The sequence below is a fragment of the Mchenga conophoros genome, linkage group LG7 (genome assembly GCF_057382185.1).
Source record: "Mchenga conophoros isolate Kocher_MC1m ecotype Shallow Benthic linkage group LG7, M_conophoros_male_GT1.1, whole genome shotgun sequence".
Classification (NCBI taxonomy): domain Eukaryota; kingdom Metazoa; phylum Chordata; class Actinopteri; order Cichliformes; family Cichlidae; genus Mchenga; species Mchenga conophoros.
In genome coordinates this window covers 55282932-55307038 of record NC_140532.1, presented here as the reverse complement: position 1 = coordinate 55307038, position 24107 = coordinate 55282932, and the positions used below count along the sequence as shown (strand labels likewise).

Sequence of the window (24107 nt, the reverse complement as noted above, 5' to 3'; positions counted from 1 at the left end):
CATTTATTTTCATATGTTCTGTTCGCACAATTAAATTTTTATCTGTAGTTTAACCTTGTGAGACAGAAAGAACTGAGTATTTTCATTGGAAAAAAATGTGTAAGAAAAGCAGTATTGGACTTTACAAGTGAAATCAGCTGTGGCTGAGCTTCTACAAGCCAATCCCTTCTTTTCATATTAAGTCTCTGAAAATCCAGGCAGTCGCTGGGCAACTCGGTGGTCTGGTCTGGGAAAGGGTTTGTAACATGTTGTTTTACTAGAGAGGATTTCAGCTGATGATTAAATGGGGCATACTAATTATTTCAGACTTGGAGAATCTGTGAGTCATTAAGAAGTGAGGAGTCAAGAACTAGAACCACGAGTCAGATAGGGCTGATCATGCAGTAATGTGATTAAATCACATCCTCTTTCGAGCTGAATATTCCTCGTGGGTCAGCAGCTCCAAGTGGGTAAAAAGGAAGGAAACAGCTGCTCCATCAGGTGCCACACACTTCTCTGGGGGCAGGAATATTTATTCTCAGCGAGGTGAAAGAAAGTATTAGATTTAAAAAGGTATGAGATTTTTAGCAGTTGGTTGTTTGGTAGCTCTGATTGTAGTTTTCTTCCTGTTACAACCAGTGGTTTAACTGTCACAAAGAAACTTTCTCCATACGGATGTGATTGTTGATCAGTTGCATTTCTTGCACAATAATTTGTTCAGAAGGCCGGACTATAGGCTTGGATCAGACTATGATCTGCCTTGCGTGCCCTCTGCTGGTGGTCTATGGTGTAGATAACAGATAAAATTCCCTCTCTTTATCTCTGTGTATGGGTGAGTGGATTTATCCCATACAGGTCCAACAGCTCGGACTATGTATAGTTGATATCTTGGAAAGGTTCTTCAGAGAAAATAAGAAAAAAGCATTAGTTTTTCACCAGTGAAAGCTTTCTTTTTCACATGACTGTTCATCATTCACTTTTTTCAGTTTTTTTCTGTCTAATATGAAATTACTCTTCTTATACTTGCTCTTCACATAGTTTCTCTTCATTGTTAGTATAATCGCCCAGCTCACTCTCACTGCCTGTGCACTCTGAACCTACACTTTTTTCAGAGTGTTGTTGTTGCTTGTTTAACCACAATAATGGTTAACTGCAACAGGTTTTGACATGTCTGAGTCATTATGTTTAAGGTATGACATTTGTACTGTAGTAAACTGTACTGTAGCTTTGGTGACTGTGACTGTGGCTCAGGAGGTTGAGCGGGCCATGTGCTAGTTTGAAAGTTGGTAGTTCAAACCTTGGCTGCTTCAGTCTGTATGCCAATGTTTACTTGGAGAAGATACTGAACCATGAGTTGCTCCAGATTGGTGAGATGAAAAGCAGTTAGTTGTTGGGGAAAAAACAAACAAACTGGTGCATGAGATGTTGTATAAAGCATATGAAGGGAAGGTGGGGTAAGTTCAAGTCCATAAAGGGCTTCCATGGTTTTTCAGATTGCTACATGCAGAAAATTAAGTTTGAGCTTTTGCAGTTTTAGGGCTTTGCATACTTTTTTAAATTACATATGTTAGGTTGTTTAAAGCACAAAGCTCTTTAAGACCAGAACTTTTCATGTACTTAGAAAATCACTTTTAAATGTCAGGTGACATCAAAGACTTATGTAAAGATACTGAAATTCATTGTTTACTTCCTGGAAGTCAGTGAGAGTTTTACCAGAAGCTGTGTGAAATCTGAATGGTGTTATTTATCAAGTCTGAAGTCTGGAGCAGTTAGTGGCCACCCTCTGCTACAGTCTGTTTCTAGTTTATGTGTCTAGTCAGAGTTCTGCCCTAACATCTGCAAGAATGGCCTCACGGGAGAGCTGAAGATCTATATGAAAACGCTCCACACTAAGTTGGCCTCCTTTGGTCAATTGGTTGTGCTTATAAGTTTAGCTGTTGCTCTACTTTTGCTATTCTCTTATTTATTCCCTCTGGCTCACAGCATTGTGTGTCTGGTCAAAGTTAGTTGGAGGGTGGCTGTTAAATGCTGTCCCATCAAAAATATTTAAATTATGGTGGGTAAAATAATTGAAACACATGCCATTATGTAGTAAAGCAGTAAATATACTGTCACAAGTGAAATAATCATAATTACTATAATTTGATGTTTATATAGCACCATTCAAATCCAGCTGTGCATTGCTTAATAGCAGTAAAACACAACTGTTTATTAGTAATAATGTTGAAGGGGCCTGCAAATGAACTCTTTATGATTTTAACTGTAACTTTAACTGGAGTTGTAAAGGATTTTTTAAAAATACAAAATTAGTATATCAAGGGTTTAAAGCATTAAAATACAACCTCATTGTTGAGCTGTTTATGAGTAAGTGTGTAATTGGACTTTTTGAAGAAGTTTATACTGAACTAAAGAAGCCAATTTCAATTGGAGGAAAGCACCTGTCTTTGCTAGGTGAGACCAGTAGAAGGCAGTGTGGTAGTTTGGTTAAGTAGGGTATATGTTCAACATCTCCTTATCAGCTCTGCCTATTTCCCCTATACTAAGGAAATACAGCACTATTGCACATATTGCACTATAAATAAGCCTTTTTTGTTTAATCTATAAATTAGATATGAAATAAAAAAAGAATACAGCGTGCATTAGAGGAAAGCAATGACGAAAGTGATTTAGTGCAGTAAATTGCTTGATCCAGATGCTGTATTTTCATAATAATTAGTGGTCTGTGCCCTCGGGCTCATTGTTTGATAATCCAACCAAAAGCCCGAGGTGGCATGACACACACATTCAGTCTTTCACACCTGCAGTCACTCATTAACGTACTTTGTCAAACCACAGTTACTAAGCCCTTTCCATAATTGATTTACAGAATCAAGCTTGACTCCTGTGAGAGGATACACTGAGCCACTGAACTGTGTGAAACCTCGCAGTGGAGACACTCTTTCACAGGTGCTGTAATAAGCATGGCAGTATCCCAGCCGTCGCGCTATTTCACGTGAGAAGCATGATTACTCATGTGAGATGGAGATGCCTATTTGCCTCCTGTTATTTACCACTTGCTGCCTACTGTTTTGCTGCTGACTAATTTACTAAGTTTAACTAAGTGTTGTTAAAGCTAAGAGAGTTTAAAGAAATGAATTAGCTACAAAAGAAGGAAAAAAATTCAAGCCAAGAATTTGATTGAATGTTTTTATATTAATGAAAGGAACAAAAGTTTGCAAAAATATTTTGATCAGTTATGACAGATGACATGTTTAAATCAAGGCCATCTTTTACTTGGTTTGTTTTAACCTACATGGGGACAGAGTTGGCATCTCTTCTTTAAATACGGAAAAGAGGCAAAGAAAGAGTGAGTTTGGATTGATTTTTTTGCTTGTGGAAGAAATAAAGCAACAAAAGATCAGAGGTTGTTCCTCAAAATCTTATTTTAGGCCCCACATACCATTTTAGTCCTGAACTGAACAGTTACATAGACCACATAAATGTAATGCTAACATTTATAAATATAAAGCATTTTACTCAAACCAGTAAGAAAAACAGTATCAAGATACAATGAAACATGTGGTTACAGACCATCTATAATGCTGAAAGTGACATAGTTCAGTTTGTTGGGTTTTTCTCTGTATGTATTATTGTAGGGTCTACCTTAAAATATAAAGCGCCTTGAGGTGACTGTTGTGATTTGGTACTGTATAAATAAATAAAATTGAACTGAATTGATGTCAAGGGAGTACTTGCGTCTCCCATAGAAGAATAATACATATATTGATCATTTTCTTGAATAAATGACAAAACATCTATGTACCGGTAACATTCCTTTTGGGGTTGTTAATGTCAATTGTGTGACTTTTATCAAAGATAAATGATAGGTTTGTAGCTTGAACCTATTCGCTGGAACGTTAAGGACAATTTGCTACGCAGCAAAAAGCAAGAGACAAGGCACCAAAGTTCTCTGGTTTACTCATGCATGAGGGAGACCTGCCTGGAGCTAAGTGTCGTCCCACCACTTGACCTCTGTCAGACTCTCAGCCAGGTTCCCCATAGCACTCCTTTTATTGTGGTTACATGAATATGCATAGGGTCATTAACATATAGCATCTTGCATACGTATACATGTGAACAAAGAATACTGTGTGTGTGTGTGTGTGTGTGTGTGTGGTACTGCTGATCAAAGGGTCATATAACATGAAAGCACAAAAGCAAACATCCTTGGTCAGGAAGAAGGTAGCCTCCCCCTCACCCTAGATGGTTCACCCTAGATAACATGGTGAAGAAGTCCAGCAGTTCATCTAAACAAAAAGCACTTAGACTAGAACAGACGTAGCTACGTTAATCCTACCATAAAACAATAAAACAAGGTACGACCTCTCTCATGCTCCTAGGATGTAGGTGTGCATTCCAGTGTGGAATACACACCAAGCCTTTGTAGCCTGCTAAAGATCACACATCCTATCACTACACAATTGATTATACACCTCTAAGCATATATGGTTAAATGTTTCCTAATACAAATGACAATAATAAAATCTAAACCCATCAATAATCAAATGTTGTCCAAAAGAAAAACATTTTCATTTGATAAACTTGTTTAATCAAATTTCATTGGTTATTTGATTTGATATGACTTAACATAAAGAGAAATATTTTTAGGTATCAATCTGCATGTTGTCTATTAAGGATGCAGCATGTCTGAGTAAAGCACTGAATACCGAGAACGAGGAACATAAACAGAGTACATTTTTTACACTATGCCAGCACATGTGGGTGTGTCCCCTCCTCATGCCATTCCTATTTTAAGGACAACAGAGCAGAACGGTAGCAAGCAGTGGCCTGAAATATAGCTCATTTGTCAGTGACACAGGAATGCTTTGACCTTCCCAAGGCAGGCAGGCTTTGCCAACTCAGCAGTTTCTCTTTCTAGTCGAATTATAATTGTCATCCGCATGAGTGAAAATGGCTCCCCACTTACACGGCAGAGAAATACTGCGCACATCAAACAGACAAGCCCATAAGAGTGCCAAACTGGGGGAGTGCAGGAGGTCTGGAAAAACAGGCCATAGTTTCTGTCGGTGCTGCAGAGAAACAAAAATAACAATCATTGATGAAAACTTCAATATCCAACACATAATAGTAAGTGGACGGGTTCCTATATTGCGCTTTCTTTCAAGTATTCACACTCTGATGGATGCACGGAGAACAACGTTGGGTCATCTGTCATGCAGCCTGGATCAACCCATCAATCTTCCAATTAGTAGGTGATCTGTTCTACCTCCTGAGCTACAGCCACCCTTAATAAAGACTAGGATCACCATTTATCTTCAAGTCTTAACTGTTCTAAACTGTGGATAGCAAAAGATGCAGATTGATCACTCAAGAAGAGTGATCATATCCTTTGGAGATGATAAGTAAAATTTTATTTATATTAAATGTCTGGCCTTTCAGAACATCCTTCATTTTTTATGACAGTGAGAATGGAGAATTCTCACTGAAAATTTTCTGACCAGGCAGTCTAATCACTAAAATGGTCTGTACTAAATTTGTACAGAAAAAAACGTTATAGCCTAACCATTTGTAAACGATACACTTCATACTTAAGCATAACAGACTTGCAATGGCTTAAAATTGTCAGTTAATATTTATTTCAAAGCCAAGGTATCCTTTCTCAAATTACCAGCAGCACCATTATTATCAGGCAAAACACATGATACTCACAATAAAAGGGATGTAACTTTGACAGCTGTTTGATTTGAACTATTTTAAATATTTTTTTAATTGTACCCAATTAAAAGAATCTTCAGCTCACGGAGAGTTGTATACAGACATATATGCTATACATTTTTCACAATCCATATATGTCAGCTTTATCCAGTGTCAGATGGCATGCTTGAGATGGAGTGCTGCAGAGGTTTAACAGTTATAGCAGTTATAAAAGCAAAGGAATTTTCTGACAACTGGTATGTAGACAATCTTTATAGCTTCAAAAACAAACAAACAAACAAAAAAACCCTGAACAAAACAAAACAAACAAACAAACCCCCCACAGAGACTATGGGGTCTACAGTAGAGCATCATATTCTATAAAATTGTGTGTAGGCTTAATTAAAAAGGGGGATGAAAAAAGGTTTTGTATTAGGAAAACAGCTGGTTAAACTTATATTTGGTCAACCAAATTATTTCTGTAGATCTACTGGTATTACAAAAAGACAGAAAGAAATTATCCAGTGAGCAGTGAGTGAGCTGGGAGACAGTGCCTTGTTGAGGCCAGAGGTCAGAGGAGAATGTACTAATAGGAAAGCAACGGTAACTCAAATAATAATAAATCCGAGCAATAGTAATAAGTGTGCCTTTTGGCATAGGCACACTTAATGACCATTTATTACAACCAAGGTATGCAGAAGAGCATATCTGAAGAAAACACTTTTCACTTTGAAGCAGATGGGCTACAGCAGATGAAGAACACATCAGTGCCACTCCTCGTAACTAACAAAAGGAGCCTGGCTCAAATGGGCTCACCAAAATTGGAGAATTTAAAAAAAAAGTTGCCTGATTTGATGGATCTTGGTTCCTGCTGCGACAGCCCCTTAGTACCAAATGAGCATAAACACCACAGCCAATCTGATCCTTACTTGCTTGCTGGACTTTATTTGCTAATGCTAGCTATGTTTCCATACAGAGTACCGATCATAACAATTTGCATGTCCAAACAACCAGTCAACCAGTCTGAGTCAAGCAGAGTCAAACCCACTTAGAGACAATAGCCAGCTGTAGCCACAAGATGACTTTAATGCCTATTTATTAAATAGCAAATGTTTCAAAACAAACCACATTTAAATAAAAGAAAGGCATTCATTTTTAATCCAGGATTGACCGTGCCTGTAAATAATTAGTTTATTGGCTTACATGTTAAACAGTAAAAAGCAGATGAATCTTTAAATAATTCAAAAAGGTAAAGCATGAGTGAGCTTGAAATTATTTATGAGTCTGGTTTAATGCACCACAGCAGGAGTACCTCTTACATAAGATGGATTGCTGTTGCAAACATGAGCTAGGTGTCCTTCTCTCATTTTGTATTCAAATAGAAGGCTAGGTCTTAGAAAAACAGTGTTTGTAGCACTTGTTGTCGCAGTGACAGAGGATGGGAGTATTATTAGTATTAATATATATTAATACATATATGAAGTGTTAATATAATAATATTCATATTATGACTGAGCTGTTGATTTTACAGATCTGTGCTGACTAATTGACAAAAAGAAAGTTGCCTGAAAATTCCACCCCACCCATATTCAGTCTGAATATCTGCTAAATCGTTTACATGAGTCTATACTGAAGATGCTTCTTAACCTTCAAAAGGCTGTTGATAGCTTATGAGAAAGAGGCATCTGAGGTGGAGCTGCTGAATATGAAGTCTGCCTTTAGAGATCTTTAGTTCAGTCAGAAAAAGGGGAAAAAAGAAGAGCAATAAAGAACCATATTATCTCAACACTGCAATTTTATATGGAGTATCTGAGTATTATTTAATAGTTTCTTACTCTGTGCTGTGTTTACCAAGTAGTCTAAAAATACTGTGATCTGCAGGCTGTTATTCAGTGCACAGAGAGATAGTTTCAGGTTTAAATAACATAAAAGACTGAGGCAAATAGCCCAAAGGGAACCAGTCGACAGCTTCACAACACTGTGCAAGATTGTTAACAGCATAGACATGAATCTGTAAATACAGTTATTGTTTGCACCATAGATGAAGAGTAATAGTAACAATCATACAGTGAGTATCCAAGGAATGTTTGAACCCAGCCTGGTAAAAACGCTTCATCTCCTCCATTTTAAAACACTTAAATTGGGTGACAAATCAAAGGAAAATCAGATTCCCAGACCCTAGTAGTTCTTCATTCAGTTTTTAGATTTAGTGACTGTGAATGCCTTGGCACATAGTGATGTGCAAAAAAATGTTTTTCTCAGGGTTATGTTCATCCAGTGATTCAATAGCTAATAGGACCATCTTAAGTAACTTCAAGCAATAATTTTAGAACTTTATCCATCTCTCACATTTTTGTGGAAGAATTTAGAATACTTTAGCATACAGAGGACTTTGTTGTTCATTCTGACTGCAAGATGTCCGGTGTGTAAAACAAGCTCAAATCACCACCCAAAGCGGTTGTGGTCTCATCTATCTCATACATTGGTCTCATATATCCAAAAGACATTATTCCTGAAGTCTTATGATTTGATCACATGCAACTTTGCACATGTAAAACCTTTTTCACAAGATTGTATGATTCACAACATTTTTGTGCTCATCAAATAATTCAAAGAAGTCCTGCTGAAGGAGGTATTGTCATCCTGGAGGAGATCACTCACATCACTATAGAAAGTTTTCATATATTAAAAGAGATGACTCAGGGGGAAAAAAAGATGTTAAAATGCTCTGTCAAGCTCATTTGGATGCTGATAAAGTTGCTGGAATGCTAATAGAACCAGCAATTTCAAATAGTGCTCACTTTGTAGTTATATAGAGCAAGACACTGACTTCTAACCAACACTACTCATCCACACACCTGTTTCATACGGTCTCCATTACATATAGCTCCCTCCCACGTCACTCTTAGTTCATCCAAACCAGCTATTTTCCCCACTTATTTTCTGATTACTTACTAGCAGCCTATGCCAGTAGTTGCAGGGTGATAGTAGACTCTGCAATAACTGGAACTGGTACATGCTGGACAGGTCAACAGTCTATAGTCACAGAGCTAAAAAAAAAAAAAGAGATGTCCAATTTAAAATGACCAGTTAACCTAACAGGCAAAGGTTTGGACACAGACACAGAGAGAACATGCAAGCTCCACACAAAAAGGCCTCTGCCTTCTTGCTGCTTCTGTAGCATAGATTTTTTTCTATGACCCTCTCTAAACAGTTGGCAGTCGAAGCATTAGTCATGAAATATTGTGGGCAGCATTTGTTTGCTATTTAAATAGACTCTCTCTTCAAAAATCGGACTTGAATCCAGGACTAAATGGATAAAATGTTGATTTTTTTTTGTGTGAGGTCAGATATGAAATGGTTAGGTGGATAATGATTTGGAGCACTGCTGAAATTGTATGGCTGGTTGCAGCTGTCCTAACTTAAACTTTTTAGACTTTCCTACATTTAAAAGACCTCTTGGTTGTAATCCCCCCCCCCCCCCCACCACACACACACACCATCCAATCACCTGATAGTGTGCTCATTTGTGTGATTATGAAGCTAAAGGCGTGGATGATTATACTGGGACAGTAATGGCTGCAGTGGGTTCTGGAGAACATTATCTACACACTAAATACAGCAAGAGGAGTCCTAATGGTATTCCCCAACCCAGATGGAAACTAATAGGGCTACATTCTTAGCTTTTACAACTAATAGCAGTTTGTTAAGGGAGTCTATGTGTTCATGCATTTAACCTTTCAGCTGAAGAAAGTGCTGAAGTAAAGATATACAGTCACAGCCAGATTCAACACCCGAGGACTTCCCAGCTGTGAGTCATACAATGGTTTATTGATGTGTGAGGCATGCAGGAGTGGGAGGGAAAGCCGTCTTGCAGGAATCTCCAGAGTCCCTTCACAGTTCACCGGCCTCATTCTTTTTTTTTTTTTTAATAAAGAGGGATCCTCAGCATAGTGCAGCTCTACTTGGAAAGATGATGACATGCAACAAAACCCCCTTGCAACATTTGTCTCATTTATCTTTCTCCCATCTACTTCATGTTTTTGCACAAGCGCTCTCCAACCATATGTCCCAGTTTTTTTTTCTTTTTTTGCAAACCTCCCACAGCAATATTTGTGCATCTCTTTGAAAGGTTGACATTGTTACTAAATGAGTCAACAGTCAACATTTCCATGTATACTGCTCTTTGTGACATAAAACAATTCAAAATACCTGTCATTTTAACCAGAGTCGTTTTCAAAATAATACATCCAATTTATTCTTTGTGTATTTTTTCTGTCAACTGTAAAATGGCTAAATAGAAGATTGGAAACTGGTTCTTGGAAACTGCAAAGACAAATGAGAGAAAACTGGTATGGGAGGATTTTGCCTCAGCTGCGGAAGGCCACTGGAAATACAGACTCCTTGGGTTATTGTGAACTGACTACTAGACCATGTAGAAATTTCACTTCTGGTCTGAATAGCCCAGCTGCTACTTGTGCACATAGATCACGTATCTATTCCATTTCTAGCATGAATACACCCTTCAGCTTTTGAGGACACCCATGACTCATTGCCTTTGTGAGAACTTTCTAACTTTACCCAGTGACCCTGGCCACATGGACATCCATCTCATATTTATGAGATCGTATGTGATTATTCTTAGCAAAGCAGTGCATGACTGGACCAAGTTTGGAATATAATGTAAAATAACCTAAACTGTTATTTCCCTGGAAAAGAAAAGGTATAATAAAGATATTTTCTTCATGTTATTTTTATTGCACATCATGGCATTGAAAATTTGAATGCAGACGGTGATATTTTAGCCTAGTAACTTCGTTACAACTTCCTGTCTTATCCATAGACTGTTTTATTTTTGTGACATAGATAGCTAATATTGGCTTAAACGTGCCAGCTTTCTATAGCTGGTGTGAATCCTGCCTGTGTTTATGTCTATCTGAAACTGATTGCTTCATATAAAGCCTATTAACATGGATTTTGATTATACTTCACTATATTTTAGATGCAAAATTTTTACTTTGTACTCTGTGCCACTAAGTTTAAGATACTTAATATTTTGTAGAGCTTAAATATATAAATACACAAATAATTATGCTGTATTATAGTAACATAACGAAAAAGGTTCAGAATAAAACCTAAATGTGGTATGTTGTTTAAAGATCCATTGTGGATTAATTTTGTCACACTTTTTTAAAGTTAGCTTTTTATTTTTAATCTAATTTATTGCCTTTTAAAAGTCTATTGAGCATAAAAAGTCAGCTTTAATGTGATGCTGCTTGTGCTGTGCGTCCACAACACAAGACTAGTCTACTTTGTAATCCATTTTTAAATGCAGAGAACATTTCAGTTTTTGTTTTTAGTTTTGTAACAACCACTTTTTCTGTGTTTTATAAAGTTATATTAACCTCCACATCCACTATTATTAAATCAAAAACAATAAAATGTTTGTCCTTTTTCTTTTCTTTAAATTTAACAATCTAATTAGTTCCCAGAACTCGAAAAAATTGAGGAAACTCGTTGCCTCAAAAAAATTGAGTAAAGCTTAGCTAAAAATGACTAAATTAGGACAACTTATTTATTTTGAGTACTCTGTACAAGCTCATTTGTTCCCAGAACTCAAGAAAATTGGATCAAGTTTACGTAAGATGACCAAGTTAGGGCAACTTACTCATTTTGAGTACACTGTACAGCCTTGTTAGTTCCCAGAACTCAAAAAAATTAAGGAAACTCGTTGCCTCAAAAAAAACCAAGTAAAGCTTACTTAAGATGACTGTTAGGACAACTTATACAGTGCAAGTCTGCAGTATTAAGAATAACTTGATATTTCTGACTGTACAATACTAATTGTTTACTTACTGACAAACATTTCAAGTTCAACTAAATGAAAAAACTATTTGTGGTAACCTGAATATGATTAAAAACAATTAACAACACTTTTTGTAAGGATGTTAAAATGAGCCCAACTTTTATTTTCAAACAGAACAAAGTATAACAGCCAACATACTGGACACTGTTCTGCTGAACAACAAACAGTTATATTGCCATCACTGTTATCTTACAATGAAACAAAGTCTCAGATGTAATTATTCTGAAAATAAGTTTAGGCCTACCACAAGTTTGTTTTGTACTTACTTATATAATCAAAATAAAATATTTATTGTTCACAAGTGCAGTCTCTGATTTAAACAACACATTTGCTTTGTATTCCAACACATGAGCTGGAATGTTGTAATATTTTATGGATGGCTTGTTTCGAATCCAGGCATTACTGCCTGAATGACTATCATGGATCGAGGTGATCCAAATGTAGGTGCAGAAGAAAGTCTTTAACTTCCCTTAAGTACAGTGGCAGTGGATGTGGGTTGGAGATGCAATGAGCTTGAACCTGCAGGCGACCATCTTCACTCTAAGAAATAAAATGTTGCATTTACTCCACCCAGTTATGTCAACCGGTTCCACATAACTGGGTTAGTGAAATATAAAATGTATGATACACTTAATTTGAACAACAAATTTTAAGTACATCTGTCAAGCTTTGGCTAATTAAATGCAAATCACAAGAATGGTGTTGTATTAACTAAATATCATAATGTTGATCTAACTAACATGTTGACTTAAATTGACAACACTAAATAAAATCTACTCAACCAAAACAAGCCCTACTTACTCTATAAAATAAGATGTTGCATTTACTCCACCCAGTTATGTCAACCGGTTCCACACAACTGGGTTAGTGAAATCTAAAATGTATGACACATTTAATTTGAACAACAAATTTTAAGTACATCTGATAAATTGACTAACCCTAAACGAGCTCTACTGAAACTATAGGATTAAATTACTTACTCTATTTAAAGTAAATTGAGTGGGGTGCCCCCGGCCTCTCGGCCTGGGGCTCGGTCACTCAGGCGCGGCTGGCTGCCGGCGGAGCTCACGGGCGCGTCACTGCAACTCCCCCTGGCTTCTGCTCCGCAGCTGCTGAGTGAGCCCTCATCTGGGACTCTCCTCAGCTCTTTCTGGGACAGTGGCGCGGCTGCCCCTCTGTTGGTCTTCCTTGGTCTCTTGTGTTCTGGGGGCCTCTGGATGTCTGGAGTTTTGATCTCCTCTATACCTGCCCTGGAGGACGGGGCTGTGCCCCCCCCCCCCCCCACACCCTCTAGCAGATTATTACAAGAAGGAACCTTTTAAAAAACAAAAAACAAGCGCGTCCATGCTCACAGGTGTACACACGGGTGATCACACCCACAAACTACACCCTTTTTGGCTCCTACCTCAAAGCACACTGTGTTCTGTTGATCTTATGTGCTGCACAATGATGTTTAATATTTAGTATTTGCTGTCATATTCCCATATATCATTGTGATGTTGTTTGTTCTGTTGCTCTTGTTCTCTTCTGCATGTTTTCTTTTTTCTTTCTCAGCAGGTGACCCAGGTGATTGATATATGCATTTTTTTCTTCTCTGCCCGTTCTGTTGGTTTTTGTCTTTTGCCCTTCTCCCCGTCCCTCTTCTCAGCTGTTTCTCTTTCCCTCTTTCTTTCTCCCCTTCTTTCCCCCAGTCAAGTCTGTCCCGTATTCAGTAAGTGAAAATAAAAGAAACAATAAAAGGTGAATCAAATGGACCATTACGGCAAGGCTGGGATGGTCCATTTGGTTAAGTAAATCCGTTGGGCATCTTTCTTTGCCTTTAGACAACAATTCTGATGGCAAAAGAGCCAAACGGGACAGGCAAAGAATAAATAAATAAATAAATTAAAAAAAATAAAAAATAAAAAAAATAAAAAAAATATGAAGCTTTTGCAAAACTCTATCTAGTCCTGTGAAAGACCAAGTACACCCATACTGATTCTGTAGGAATTAGGATGGTAAGTAGCAGCCAGGTGCGGATCATCTGATTTTCTTCATTAATTAGCCGTCAATAAATGTCAGCGCCTCAATAAAAGCAGCACAATTCAGGTGTGTGTTAACACAATGCCACAGACTTTCCAGGAATGGATGTCCCAGCAAACTGACCCCAATGGTAGACCATGCAATGCTGAGAGAGACTGCAAAGAACCCAAGAGCGATATCTCAGACTCTGTCAGTCTGTTACATATTAAATGTCATGACAATGCAAATGGAAAAAGACTAAACAAGTATGGCTTGTTTCATGTATGGCTTGTTTCCCAGGAGGAAACAGCCCAGGTTTGCAAAGAATTTGAATTCTAAAGGTTTGAATCAGAATAAACCACAGCACTTCAGTTTTGACTCAGGAGACAGACAACCTCTCTACTTTAAGTAGGGCTGTCAATGTTAACATGTTAGATTTATGCAATAAAAATTTGTTTTAACGCATTTAACTCAATCTGGAGTGCAGAATGGACAAACTTTGGACAAACTGCCCGAAATGCATTGACAGAGACATTTCAGGGATTTTGAGATGGGTTAATTGCGTTAAACAGACCTCAACTCATTATATATGTTGCAGTGAAACCATAAGAGAGGTGTGCATTAAAGAAAATGTCCACAAACCTCAATGAACTGAAGGAATCTTTTAAAAAAGAGCAAACAACCATATGAGAGTCACACAGAAAACCATTACTTAAAGTTATTGCTGCGCAAGAAGAAACAAGAAAAAAATAAATAAATAAAAAAATAAAGTAAATTGAATAAATCAAACACAATTTTATTCAGTTAACCCAACTTTAATAACACTTGGTGTAAAATGTGCTGAAGCAAACTTTGAGCTGTTCAAAATTCTAGATCAATGCCTTTTTCCTAAACAAAAATATCTTCACATATATGCAAGTGCATATTAAGTACAGGAAGACATAATGCAGAATGTTAAAATCAAGTTATTAAAACTGGAAAGTGTTGTGATTCCAACATTTTTAACATTAACATGACTTAATTTAAACTTGCTTCGGGTACAATGGAAAACTCACAATACAGTCCTATAAACAACAAGTAGAAATGACTTTAGTGGCATTTTTGTCCATATTTAAAAAACCTTTTTTTTCCCCCAAAACTTAAAATGAAGTCCAAACTTAGGAGCAGTCTTGTTCAATGTAGCTGGATGGTGGTAAAAGTTCAACATGAACAAAGCATGCCAAAAAGTATGAGGCCTTGCAGAAGTTCTTGCGGAATTCAAACTGAACAGTTTATAAAGTGCAAGGAGATGGGTTTGAGAATCTTGTAACCAGTTCAGTGTCCTCTATAGTTCAGTGCAGGCTGTTTCACTCAAGCAGTTTGTTTTTCAGAACTTGCACATTCATGGATAGGTTGTTCCCATCCAACTCCATCAGCACCTTCTGAAGAAATTCAAATATGTATTTCAGGTGCTTTGGGTACCTCAGATTTAGACTGTAGATTAGTCCAAGCAGGAGGGCACACCCCTTTGCCACATCACTAAGAGCCTTCAGCACAGTGTATCCTTCTATGATGATACCAATGTCCTCAGGTGTATCTTCAGAGCCTGCTCCTTCATGTCTGACAACGCAGACTCCTAAAGTCAGCTGCTCCGTTTCTCTTCTTGCACTAAGATCCACATCCTTAAAATGAAAACAGGGGGGGGGGGGGGGGGGGAAAGTTACTTGCATATAGATACATATGAACAAATGAGCCCACCTTCAATTTACTATCCCAAATTAAAAAAAACAAACAAACAAACTGATCTTTCCCCTTTTCTAACTTACCAAGAATTCCTTGAACAGGTCATCTGGCTTTTTATTTAAGTAGACACAGATAGTTTTTAGGACGCATTCCCGTCGAACATCAATGCTGATATTCTGGTGGAGATAAGAACTCAATGTGAGACAAGATTTTGGTTCTTTTCCACCTCTTCCCAAACCAAAGTCAAAAATATTAACAGATGAGTGATTAGCGATGAGTAATTAAACAATGTTTGACAACTCACATTAGTGACATTCAGTGAGGTTAATGATTGGTTAGGCACTGACTCTTCTGAGTCAGATCAACAAATATATGAACACAAAACTAGAAGCTTTTCAATTTTGACAATACATGAAAGCTTTCACTTTTGCTTTAATCAATTCTAGACTGTTCAACAATATAATTATTAATTGTACCCCTAAAAATGTTAAAATGAAATAGAAGATTAGAACTCGGCAATATGGATTCAAAATCCTATCACAATATTTTCTGGTATTTATTACGATAACAAGAGTTACAATAAAAGATAACAGTAACCACAATCACATCTGAGCCACTTTTGTTGCATCTACTGACAGACAGAACTAGCTGACCAACATAAAATGAAGGGGGGAACACACAAATTGTCACTTTGATAATCAATGGAACTGATACAAGGAGTTAAATGCATTACATATAGCTGTATTACACATAATGCTGCATTTTAATGACACAAGATAAATGCATGTCTTACACTTTAATCACTGATATTAACACTAAACCAGATATCAACACGGGGTAGAATTCCTTCAAACAATGTAGCAACTTATTTGATGCATGTTTCTAAAATACACTATACATATACAGTGGGGCAAAAAAGTATTTAGTCAGCCACCGATTGTGCAAGTTCCCCCACTTAAAATGATGACAGAGGTCAGTAATTTGCACCAGAGGTACACTTCAACTGTGAGAGACAGAATGTGAAAAAAAAATCCATGAATTCACATGGTAGGATTTGTAAAGAATTTATTCGTAAATCAGGGTGGAAAATAAGTATTTGGTCACCTCAAACAAGGAAAATCTCTGGCTCTCACAGACCTGTAACGTCTTCTGTAAGAAGCTTTTCTGTCCCCCACTCGTTACCTGTATGAATGGCACCTGTTTGAACTCATCATCTGTATAAAAGACACCTGTCCACAGCCTCAAACAGTCAGACTCCAAACTCCGCCATGGCCAAGACCAAAGAGCTTTGGAAGGACACCAGGAAAAGTATTGTAGACCTGCACCAGACTGGGAAGAGTGAATCTACAACAGGCAAGCAGCTTGGTGTGAAAAAATCAACTGTGGGAGCAATCATCAGAAAATGGAAGACATACAAGACCACTGATAATCTCCCTCGATCTGGGGCTCCACGCAAGATCTCATCCCGTGGGGTCAAAATGATCATGAGAACGGTGAGCAAAGATCCCAGAACCACACGGGGGGACCTGGTGAATGACCTGCAGAGAGCTGGGACCAAAGTAACAAAGGTCACCATCAGTAACACACTACAACGGCAGGGAATCAAATCCCGCAGTGCCAGACGTGTTCCGCTGCTGAAGCCAGTGCATGTCCAGGCCCGTCTGAAGTTTGCCAGAGAGCACATGGATGATACAGCAGAGGATTGGGAGAATGTCATGTGGTCAGATGAAACCAAAGTAGAACTTTTTGGTATAAACTCAACTCGTCGTGTTTGGAGGAAGAAGAATACTGAGTTGCATCCCAAGAACACCATACCTACTGTGAAGCATGGGGGTGGAAACATCATGCTATGGGGCTGTTTTTCTGCCAAGGGGACAGGACGACTGATCCGTGTTAAGGACAGAATGAATGGGGCCATGTATCGTGAGATTTTGAGCCAAAACCTCCTTCCATCAGTGAGAACTTTGAAGATGAAACGAGGCTGGGTCTTCCAACATGACAATGATCCAAAACACACGGCCCGGGCAACAAAGGAGTGGCTCCGTAAGAAGCATTTGAAAGTCCTGGAGTGGCCTAGCCAGTCTCCAGACCTCAACCCCATAGAAAATCTGTGGCGGGAGTTGAAAGTCCGTGTTGCTCGGCGACAGCCCCAAAACATCACTGCTCTCGAGAAGATCTGCATGGAGGAATGGGCCAAAATACCAGCTACTGTGTGTGCAAACCTGGTAAAGACCTATAGTAAACGTTTGACCTCTGTTATTGCCAACAAAGGTTATGTTACAAAGTATTGAGTTGTATTTTTGTTATTGACCAAATACTTATTTTCCACCCTGATTTACGAATAAATTCTTTACAAATCCTACCATGTGGATTCATGGATTTTTTTTCCACATTCTGTCTCTCACAGTTGAAGTGTACCTCTGGTGCAAATTACTGACCTCTGTCATCATTTTAGGTGGGGGAACTTGCACAATCGGTGGCTGACTAAATACTTTTTTGCCCCACTGTATTTCATTCTTCAAACGGATAGGATCGCTGGCGCTCCTGGTGCTCATTACTGACACCAGGGAGCATGCGCGGTAGATGTTGGGAGTAATTTTAAAGCTGCAGTTCTTAGTAGGCAAGTTGCAGCTTAACATGAATCGTAAAACATTTTGGGAAATTACACCGAAGTGGGCCCAATAATATTTGTTAAATGCCTGACTAATAACACCTGTGAGAGGCATACAAGCTAGAATGCTAAAAATTTTTTTTACCAGACATCATTTGTTTTAAAATAAAACATACAGAAGTACTCCCGAAAATGTCGGATGTTTATCATTTAGTACACATTAACCAAATATGTCATCCTTAAATGGTTGTACTTACCAAATAATCCTCAAATGGCAATGGATTTTATCCAGGCTTCTGAGCATGATGCAAGTTTCGGTTGAAAATGGCGGTTGTTCAAACTTCCACACTGCACATGTGCAAACTGAGAAGTACGGAGAGCCTGTTAGGACAATCCTCTTCAAATTAAAGTGCTGTTCATTTTAAATGAACTTTTTACGTTGGATTTAATGTACTGCATTTTGTTGTATTGAAATATTGTGTTTGTAGCTGACGCTGAAATGTTTGTGTGGGTTGTCATGACAACACCAAAGTGAATCTGAGATCGTTATTGTTTTCTATTTGTTTTCTTTATTTGCTTCTCATGCTTGTGTACATTTGCAGTAGGAAAGGTAATCTATGAATCCAGTGATATATCCTGCTTATAAGAAATGTTTCTGTTAAAATATTATTGTGAAGTAGTCACTTCCTGTGAGTTGCGGGAACCGGAAGTTGTGCGCGGGAGAGACAAGACAGAACGTTAACACGGCGGACTTTTCGGAATATACAACTTTTCTACTGCTGGTTTTACAAGGCGTACACGGTAAAAATTCATTATGCTGTTATTTGTTTAACACTTGTGCACCTTGTGAAAGGAAATAAGTGGCTGAGATGAATATCATATGTGCTATTGATATTATTTTACTTGTTTCTAGTTTTCACGGTGCTCCATGATTGTGAGAGGAATAAAAGAATTGTGGACATCAGTACGGAGCGTGGATTCTTTCGACCAGAGTAGAAACAGTGAAAACGTGTCCCAATCCATCTGGAGGCTTCGGTGTGCAAAGCTCTTCTCATCCTGCAGCAAGCTACAGGTCTCGGTTTGCAACGCGCTTCGCCTCCTGCAGCAAGCTACAGGCTTCGGTGTGCAAAGCTCTTCTCATCCTGCAGCAAGCTACAGGCTTCAGTGGACACGTTGCTTTGAATTTTGTGACAACCAATCGGGAGCTGCAGATTCAGCGGACACTCCAAGAAGCGGTTTCAGGCTAAAGCGTGAGTCCTCAGGCCATATTGCGCAGTTATTATGCCTCGTGAGTTGATGGATAGAACATGAGCTACAAATTTGCTGTAATGGACAAGGAATTAATAGTGTTCAAATTTCGGACTGTGTAAAAAAAAAAAAACGGACAATCTGTTGAAGTTCTGGAAATTATTGTTGTTTTCTTACCTGTTGTTTGCAAGCTTCATGAAGGCTGAAACTGAAAATGTATTTGCTGTCATACGTAAGAATCTAAGCTAAGGTTCCTTTGTGTTAATTTTAATAATTCTCCGCCTATTACATCCATTCTTGTAATTACCTTAGTTATCTTGTCCTCTTCATAAGATACCCCCTTTAAAGTCTGAAAATGTCTAAAGATGGTCATAGTCACCCTGATGTTATGTCAGAAGTACAAGATGCAGGGGATTTGGAAGAGGAAAAAAGTGTAGTGTCTGAGAAATCTGAGACAAAAACAAGAAAATCCTCTCGTGAAAGGCGATTAACGCCAAAAATGCAGGAACTGAAAGATCAAGAGTTAACTCAAAAGGAGAAGAGGTTCAAAGCAACATACGAGAAATGGAAAAGCAACGTAAGAGACATTCGCACAAAGTTAAAGCAAGTATGCTCTGAGAGTGACATGTATGATATGATGGATGAGGCTGAGAAGCTAGAGTCTGAATTAAAGGAACAGTATGACAGAATTCGACTCCAAACCTCACCAAGTCAAGAATTTCGAAGAAAGATCGATGCATGCTCAGCCGTGACGGCCGACTTGCTGCAGCTGATGAGAGTACGTCTGACTGAAGATGAAGGTGAGTTTGACACGGTGGCGGAAAGATCAAGGTTACGCATGCTACTTGATAATGAATATGCTAGGTCCATATATGGATCCACAGCCTCCAGAGTTACTGCACCCAGCTGTCACAATTCTAACCATCTCTCAGAGTCACCTAGCATTTCAGCTATGAGAGCGGAAGTGGCTGCTCAGCTGGCTGCAAAGAAAGCCGAAATTGATATGGAAGCTGCCATCGAAGCTCAACGTCAGCAGTTGAGAAAACTTGAAAATCAGAGGGACATTGATGTAATTCAGGCAAAGCTAAATGTCTACACTGAAGAAGAGGGAAGGGATGGGACACGCAGTCCTCCATTCAGCAAAGTGAGTGATGCACACCCCTTCGCTCACCACATCCCAGATCAAGAACGGCAGGTTGTGCAAAACGAGACATCATTGGTCCAATCGCTACAAGAGTCATTAGCTCTTACTCGCTTGCCAACTCCAGAACCTTCTGTATTCTCGGGCGATCCTCTGAAGTTTACAGAATGGAGCATAAGCTTCAAAGCCCTCATAGAGAGACGATGCTCTGACCCTGCAGACAGGCTATTCTACCTGCAAAAGTACATAGCAGGTGAGGCAAAATCCTCTCTTGAAGGCAGCTTCTACAGAAAAGATGAAGAAGCCTATCAACAAGCATGGGATAGGTTAAATGCTAGATATGGCCATTCCTTTGTAGTGCAGCGGGCTTTCAGAGATAAGCTAAATGGGTGGCCGAAGATTGGTGGAAAGGAATATCTCAAGTTAAGAGAGTTCAGTGATTTCCTCCAAACATGTAGTAATGCCATGCCTCACGTAAAGGGCTTACAGGTTCTTAACGACTGTGAGGAGAATCAGAAAATACTAGTCAAGCTTCCTGATTGGGTGACAACTAGATGGAACCGTTATGTCACAGAGCAGCTAGATCGGGGCAACGACTATCCAAGCTTTCATGAGTTTGCTTCCTTTATCTCTAAGGAGTCACGCATCGCATGCAATCCAGTGTCATCCTTACATGCCTTAAGGCACTCTGCAGAGGCACCAGCAAGAGAGATGAAGCGTTCAAAAGCAAACACGTTTGCCACAAATGTGAAACCCCCAATTCCATCAAGCTCCACCGCCAAATCTGACCCTGGTGAAATCAAGTTGGGAGATGCAGGGAAACCAAAGAAATGGACCACACCAACACAAAATTCCAATAATGGCCATTGTATTTGCTGTAGTGAGAACCATTCCATACATAAATGCAAGAGGCTTATGGACATGTCTGTAGAGGATAAGAAAAAATGCATACTTGAAAATAAGTTGTGTTTTGCATGTCTAAGAAGGGGTCACAATTCCAAAGACTGTAGGAACAGGGCCATGTGTGGCATATGCAGAAAGAGTCACCCAACGCCATTGCATGAAGATCGTTCTACAGCAGCATCAACACAAGGCGCAGTTGAAGAAAGTACGTTGTCATTATCATGTTGTGTGAGTGGAGGTGAAGGTGGGAGTACATCAATGATAGTCCCAGTGTGGATCTCAACACTTAGTGCTCCGGACACTGAAACCCTAGTGTATGCACTATTGGACACTCAAAGCAGTCACACATTTGTTGATCAGGAGGTGTGCGAAAAGCTACAAGCAACAATGGAACCAGTGAAACTTAAACTTTCCACCATGATGGGGAGAGACTCAGTCGTGAAGAGTCAAAGAGTATGCAAGCTCAAAGTTAGAGGATTTTCCTCTAATGTTTCCATCAGTTTGCCTCCAGCCTACACAAGGGACTTCATTCCTCTTGACCGCACACATATTCCCACTTGCCAGACAGCCAACAAATGGAAACACCTTGTAAGCATGGCCCAGGAGATACCCCCGTTGATGGACTGTGGTGTTGGATTGTTGATTGGATACGACTGCTCCAGAGCGTTAATTCCAAGAAGGGTCGTCACTGGGGGTGACTATGAGCTTTATGCTATTGAGACGGATCTTGGTTGGAGCATTGTGGGAAGCGCACCACAGCGTGTGCAGGCTAAAGATGTGACTGGTTTTTGCCATCGAGTGTCTGTCAGAGAGGTGCCACCCATAACACCATTTGCTGTCATCAAGGCCCTGGAGTCTGATTTTGCAGACACAAAACCTGATGACAGAAGCATATCTCAAGAAGATATTTGCTTCCTGCAGATCTTGAAAGACAGAATCCAACAAAATAAGGATGGTCACCTGGAGATGCCTCTCCCTTTCAAAGCACGTCCGCATCTCCCAGACAACAAAGGGCTGGCGTTAGTACGGCTGAAGCATCTAAAGAGGAAGCTGGACAGAGATCCCAAATTCAAAATAGACTACGTGAGATTTATGGAAGGTGTCTTCAAGGATGGAGATGCAGAGAAAGTGGAAAACCAAGCAGAGCTGGGGAAAGTCTGGTATATAAGATAAGATAAGATAAGATAAGATAAGATAAGATAAGATAAGATAAGATAACCTTTATTAGTCCCACACGTGGGAAATTTGTTTTGTCACAGCAGGAAGTGGACAGTGCAAAAGTTATGAGGCAAAAATTAGAATACAATAAGAATAAATACAGTACACAACTGTCAGTGTTGGGGAGTAACGGAATACATGTACCGCCGTTACGTATTTAGAATACAAAATATGAGTAACTGTATTCCGTTACAGTTACCGTTTAAAAAGGTGGTATTCAGAATACAGTTACTTTGTTGAAATAAATGGATTACACTGCGGTACTTTCCTGTTTCATTTTGTCGCGGATCAGGACTGTTTGGGTTTTGTTTGACAGCTACGTTCTGTTGTTCCAGGCGGCAGCGTTACGGTTGCCATGGTTACAGGGCGACGCTCTCTCTCTCTTTCTGCGACTGTGTGTTTCCTGGGTGAGAGAGCGCCTTTTCGTTGTTGTTGTTGTGCTAAGCTAACAGGCAGAATGCTACAAGCATAGCTCTAAAGAATGTAGCATCATGGCCAGTGTAGTCCGTGCTGCAGGGAGAATGCACTGCCATACACGTTATGTGTCTGTGAGCGCGAGGAGGGAGAAAAAGGAGAGTGGAAAGGTACGAGTTGTCGTCGAGGAAAAACGGGAGCTGGAAGCATGTAAATATAATAATAACCACTGCAGCCAAGAAGAGTGCCTGACGAGCCCAGTTGTAAGTAAGCTATTTAGACTCGACTGTACACCGTGTTCGTGTTTTCCTCCGAAAACAATAAGTTCCGTTGGAGCAGTCTTTCAACTCCTCTCTCTGTCTCTCGCAAGAAAAATTGACCCACACAACAAAGTAAAGCTATTTTTCGGCTATGAGCCGACAGGGACCCCGCCGTATTAGTCAGAGGTCCCTTTACTACAGTTCGGAGTCGCGGACCTTCAGTAATAGTAATAAATCACACAGCAATAGTACATTCACGTTGTTGTAAAAAGCATGATAATATATTAAGTAATCCAAAGTATTCAGAATACGTTACTCTCATTGAGTAACGTAACGGAATACGTTACAGAATACATTTTGGGGCATGTATTCTGTATTCTGTAACGGAATACATTTTAAAAGTAACCTTCCCAACACTGACAACTGTACAGAATAGAATAAAATAAAATACTATATACAGTAGAATAAAATAAAATAAATATACAATAAGATAAAAATAGAATACAAATACAAATACTATATACAACTGAGTAAAAATACAACGATGACAGAAAGGATTATTGCACTTAGTATTATTGCATATGTATGGATGTGTGTGCTTGATCAGTTAAAGTCTTTATTATGGAGTCTGACAGCAGTGGGGAGGAAAGACCTGCGAAATCTCTCCGTCCCACACCGTGGGTGCCGCAGTCTCCCACTGAAGGAGCTGCTCAGTGCTGTCACAGTCTGCTGCATGGGGTGGGAGATGTTGTCCATCAGGGATGACAGCTTAGCCGCCGTTCTCCTGTCCCACACCAAGGAGTTTACCACCCCAGAAAACCAGGAAAAATCAGAGTGGTTTTCGACTGCTCTGCAAGGTATGAAGGCACCTCCTTAAACGACCATCTGCTAACAGGACCTGACCTCACAAATAGCCTAACAGCCGTGCTGTGCCGCTTCCGTAAACATCCCATCGCAGTCATGTGTGATGTGGAGAAAATGTTCCACAGGTTTCATGTGAGCGAGGATGATAGAGACTACCTGCGGTTTCTCTGGTGGGAAAATGGAGAC

At 39.2% G+C, this 24107-nt stretch overlaps 1 long non-coding RNA gene across 1 annotated transcript; it reads right to left on the bottom strand.

The window, feature by feature from the left end:
- Window positions 1–14162: 14162 nt before the first annotated feature.
- On the bottom strand, window positions 14163–18305 carry LOC146571192 (uncharacterized). The gene is made up of 3 exons (XR_014893228.1): window positions 18131–18305; window positions 15346–15438; window positions 14163–15201 (listed from the first exon to the last, which is right to left on the bottom strand). It is a non-coding gene; the product is annotated as an uncharacterized LOC146571192 (long non-coding RNA).
- Window positions 18306–24107: the final 5802 nt, after the last annotated feature.